The following is a 6,000-nucleotide window of genomic DNA, read 5'->3' as shown; positions in this document are numbered from 1 at the left end:
CAAGTGACGTCCAGATGAACGGATTCAACTTTTGGAGACTGCTGTTAATAGTTTTTTAAAAACCAACTAGCTGTGCACACAGTTTCAATAACAGTGTAACTGTGATATTTTTCTTACCTTTTGTGTTGAAGTCATTGTTTCCTCTGTAGTGGCTGAGCTGAGTCCAAATGGCTGAAATTGTTCCTCTGCTGCTCCACCAGACTCTTCTCCTCCTGTTACTCAGCTGGGACACAAAAAGTATATATATGTATATTATTCCTGATAAAATATATATATTTACTCCATAAAGCACCCCTCCATTAGTCAAACCCATCTATTTTCTGATTGGATAGTTAAATTTGTGATTTACATGACATTGGCCAATCAGATGAAAAGTAGGGTCAAAATTCGTACTTGTAACTTGCAGAGTTTCACGCGTATTTTTTGGCTAAGTCCACACACAAATCTTTTTTACGCACACACAAATTCTTTACACAAATAAATCCTGATATAGAAGTACAAAACTGATTAACAAGTACAAAATATTTATGACCACAATTTGAGCCCATAATTGTGGGATATATGGGACCACGAAGCGTGCACCAGACCACGGTTTATATTTGGGGAAATCGACGACGCATTTGGAGTACACTTCGGATTGGGACAGCCATCATCGCATGGCGGTGATGTAATCGCACTCAAAATGCGTACTTCAAGCATGCAGTTTCTAAATTGGAACACAGCCATAATCTGTGCGTGGACAGAAGAAGTGTCAGACAGACTCGGACAATTGACTGATTAACATGTGTTCTATTTTGTGAACGGTTCATAAAAAGGCATTCCCTGTGAGTATACACTATTGTTTGGCACTTTATGTTAATTAATAGCAGTTACGTATATGCAGTATTACGCAGGCTAATTTATGGTTTTAGGCAGTTATTGGCTGTTAGCATTAGCACTTGTTTATGCAGTTCGTCACGTGATTACTAACATAATTACTGATGTCACGAGAGGGGGCGTGGCCAGGATTTTCGGTTGAGGTGCCATGTTTCTGGGCCAAACAAAGCGCAAGCAAAAGAGGACCGAAAGCACACGGATAACACCCGCTATGGTTCGTACTTGCTGTGCGGTCGGTTGTAATGTTAGATCGCACGGCCGGCAAGGGAATAAGGTTGAAAATGGTTTATCTTTTCATTCTTTCCCCACTTGGACACAACATGAGGCAGTTCATGTATCGGATGTTACCAAAAGAAGGCGTCTAGTCTGGATAGCAGCTGTGAGACGAGCTGATATCCAGTTCTCTTCCATCTCCAAATATGTGTTGGTGTGCTCCAGACATTTTCATTCCGGTAAGTTATAGATATGTTCATATTAGGGCTGTGCGATATGACCAAAATCTCATATCCCGATATTAAGACATCTATTGTCCGATAACGATATAAATCTGTAAATTCTGTGAATCTCGGGCAGCTCGACTTGCGTGAAGTGTTTCCAGCTGGGCGTCACGTACCTGGAGTCGAGTGTTTTAACTGATGCATGAAACAATACATTTTTAGACATAAGTTGTAACGGCCGCCGTTTTCTTTGTGAGTATTTATTACACAGCGTGCTGCGGGGAAAAGCCTGTTCTAACGTTTGAGGCTAAGGTTTATTTTTTAGCACCTGGCGGCTCTTTTTTGCTTCTCATCGTAAATACTCTGCATCTTTCACGTGATTCAGTTTATTTTGAAAAGTCTCAACAGGATCTTGAGCTTTATTGTGAAAGGTTTATGTGGAAAATAAACAAGCGGACACGAGGTGGTTTTACCGTCGTTGTTGCTAACGACAACGCATAAAAACAAGCGCTTGTCCGTCTGTAGTGTGGTTATATTAAATATAAGAGAAAGAGAGAACTTTAGGAAATTAATATAGCCACTACAGTGACCATCAAAACAATGAAAAAATATTGCCGTAAACAGTTTATTTTGCGACACCACGAAACAAACGATAGCGTAAAATGAAATGATAGACGTTTTTATATCGTCATCCGATATATATCGTTATATCGAACAGCCCTAGTTCATATCACTCTTTATCCGGTCTTTAAGTCTGACGTCACTAGCCGTGTCTGGGTTCAAACTTCGCTGCAGGTCCATGAATCACATGATCACTGTGGCATCGCTGAGAGTTGAAAACCTATCTAAAGTCTTTCATCCATAATAAAATGATCAGCGTTCTTAATGATCGGCAAAGTGTGTTTCTGGAATATTATGTTTTTGTTGCTGCAAGTGGTTTTTATGCAATTTTTGCAAAGCTATATGTGGAGGTAAACTGTGACCTAGGACAAGCTGAACTCCTCCAGTTTCATATGCAAAAAAATTTATTGCGCTGGCTTACGTGGTTGCAGTTCTACAGGGATTTAAAAATAGTTACACAAAACGGAGCGTGCCCACTCCGATCGGCTTTATAGGGTTAAAGAAAACAAAAATATTAAAATCATGATGAACATTTGGAGTGGTGATTTCTATAACTTTGTGTATATAATTTGGCATTTCTTACTGATGTAGGCAAAAAATGAATACATGATATAATTTCATTCAGTTCAAAGGTTTATTTGCAAGACGCACAAACAGACACAATAGAAAGTTACAAATGTATTGTGCATGAAAATGAATTCAAACGTGGTGCAGATGTGTGTCACAAGTTAATCTGGCTATAGGCTATGGCACTTGGCCAGAGGGGTTGCTAGTTGACTCGAATCTAGTGGTGTGCGATACTGCATATTTTGGTATCAACCCGATACCAAGTAAATACGGGCCAGTATCGCCGATATTGATACCAATACTTTTAAATAAATAAGGTGGATGCGCCATTTAATTGCTAAATCTCAATTAATTTTCATGACCTTAAGTGTTTTTTGTGATGTTTCCTTTTTTATTATTAAATAGTGAAAACTAGTGGTGCAACGGCTCACGGTTGATCCATAACCCGAACCGAGCCCGCTCCACGGTTCAGCACGCACGTGATCCGAAGATTAAAAAAAAAAAGTATGTGTATGGTAGTCAGTCTGTCAAGTGGTAGTTATGGCCAACGCTAGTGGTCCAAGTGAGGAGCAGAGGAGTTTGCGGTATTTTCTCAGCCCTTTGCTGCCCAATTCGACCGAGCTAAAGCTATTACAAAAGCTATTGGAGTGTTTAGCTGCAGACATGAGGCCGTACTCCATTGTGCAAAACAAGGGGTTTAAACTAAGATGAACGTGCTTGAGCTACGCTATGATATCCCATCCACTTCAGTGATAAAATTGTTCCAAGCATGTAAGAGCACAAGTTTAACATTATGGCTGAACTGTCCCAGGCTTCTTCTGTTGCCCAAACTACAAATGGGTGGACCTCCAGGGCAACGGAAAGCTACGTGACCGCTCACTATATCACAGCGGAGTGGTAGATATAAAGTTCTGTACTGCCCTATATTGCACCTTAATTTGTTTTTATATAAGTGCGTGGAATGAGTCTTGAGTTGAATGCTTTTTAATAGGCAAATAAATATCTAAATAAGTAAATGGTGAGTCAGATTTTTGTCTTTTTTTTCTTTTTTTGCTGATTCGAAAATTGATCCGAACCATGACTTAAAACCGTGATCGGATCCGAACAGTGAGATTTTTGATCTGTTGCACCACTAGTGAAAACCCAGGACATAATAAGGACAAAGTATATAATTAAAAAGAAAATGCTTTATTAGTGTGGCTGGTCTGTAATGCTGCTGCAGGTGAGATGGACTCACCAGCACCACATCTATAATCATACCTCACTGGCTTAAAACCTGTGCTCTGCTTCTGTTGTTGTTGGTGATGTGTACGGCTGGCAGCGGGAGAGCTGCAGCCCTTGAATGTACTGTTACAGCAACTGTGATTATTGGTAGAGATGGAACGATACCACAAATTTGGATATCTGCCGATACCAATATGAATCCGATATAATGTATTCTATAATCAATAAAACTGATTTTTTTTTTTTAAATCTTGCTGCAGGAGTAGGAGTAGGTTCAGCCGGATGGTTCCCCGGGCTCAGTCGGGTGAAGGGGGTAAGTGGCGGGGTGTGTTCAGAGCCCTGCATGAAAACAAGGACACTAACCATGGTGGACCAAGCTCAGGTAAGATTTTTTAGGTTTCAAGGATACAGTCATTTGCACTGTTCGGTAAGTTACTTTAAATTAGTAACTTAGTTATATTACTAGTTACTTCTATGAAACGTAACTCAGTTACTTCAAGTTACTCATTACTTTCAAAGTAACTAGTTACTACGGAAAGTAACTTTGCTTTTACTCAGAATTCTCTTGTTAATGTGTTGCTTCTGTAACTGGATACCCAGCAAGATTGCCAGTCTTCTAGCTTGCTTACTTGCCACACGTCCACTGTGCCACCTACCAATAGAAAGGAAAAAATTATGTGCATTTTTCTACGATAGAAATCCCACGCCTGGACCGTCGTTGACCGCCTCCATGATTCTAGCCTACGTCACAGCGTCATGTGCACTTTTTACATCCAACACAAAAACTGCAGTCGTGGTGCTTTCGATTAAATAAAACCAGAAATTCTGCCTTCCGAACAGGAAGATGTAGGTAACACCAGACTGCAGATGAGCTGCATACATGGCTGGACTGGGAGAAAAAAATCGGCCCGGGCATTTTGACTAGAGACATAAAGTCTTTGAATGAAAAGAAAGCAAAACTTTGCTAGATTCACCCCTGCACAGTTACCAGCTGTCAGCTACAACAACAACAAAAAAAAAAAAAGGATCCTGGTGTTATTTGTCTCTCAGAAACAGTTCATAACTTCCCTTCAACCCATTCATGTCACCTAAAAGGCAAACCTGTTTCTCCATCACCTGTTCAGCTCTGATGATTCAGTAAGGACATCTCCTGGTTTCATCTTTATGTTTTCCTCTCACCACATATCCAAACCGATATCATGACCAGCAGCTTTTACAGCTGTGGCTCCAGCAAACATCAGCTGATACTAGAAAGTAATATTAAATAAATTCTAACAACAGCTGATCAAGCTTAAACGTGCTGCTGTTGTTTAGCGCGACATCCGCTGGTTTCCTCTTTCTGGCGCAAAGTGGGTGATAAACAAACAAGAGAGAAAAGCCGATCAGCTGATCATTGATCAGTTTCATGATTGAAGTAGAAACAGGAGAGAGAGGGGAGAGAATGAGAGAAGAGGAGGCAGCTGTGCAGCAAAGACAGAAAAACTCCAGCTTTGTCTTTTTCATTGTAGTTGAAGTCCGGGACAAACTGTGTTCCTTTTCACCTCAGTACGAAACGCGCAATATTTTCTCTGAATACGAGACGATTCTGAAAAGAAAAGAAAACTTCTCCCTAGTGTCATAGGCACTGTTATAAAGTCACAAACACATCACAACTCCCTCCCTATTTGTTTCCATGTACATTCCTGTGTTAAGCTGCCAATCTGTTATACACAAACATTAATATAATATTAAATATAACTAATATTTAGAGTTCAGTTATTGATGTCATGAAAAAAAGTAATTTATATATTCAACTTGAAGCTCCACACACTAGTTTGTGTCATTATCCAGATGTACTTAAGCATGATTACAAAGTTTTACAATCATTCCAAAACTCTGTCCTGAAAGTTTCCACTTTCTTTTTAGTATCAGACATACTGAGACAATATTCGGGATAAATAACCATGAAAACAGCTCCAGAGAAAATACCAAACTATACCCAATTTACAGTACTATACTTTGAATAGTCTCATCTTTGAGCTTAGAATAAAGGGAAACTATAAGAGGTGAGAGGGATATTTCACTGGATTCTGACTCTGGGTGACCCCAACTCCTTACCCTTTCACCCACAGCCAAGATTACTGAACAGTTTCTGAGAAAATTAATCCTAAACTTTATACAAATAACCGTACTCTTAATATTCACATCTTTGAGCTCATTTTAAAGGAAAACTATAGGAGGTGACACAGATTTCACTGGTTTCTGACTCTGGGCCATCCCCACTCTTTACCCTGTG

This window comes from Oreochromis aureus, linkage group 3, assembly GCF_013358895.1.
Source record: "Oreochromis aureus strain Israel breed Guangdong linkage group 3, ZZ_aureus, whole genome shotgun sequence".
Lineage (NCBI taxonomy): Eukaryota > Metazoa > Chordata > Actinopteri > Cichliformes > Cichlidae > Oreochromis > Oreochromis aureus.
The sequence above is the reverse complement of the archived record's forward strand: the minus strand, read 5'-3'. Positions refer to the sequence as shown.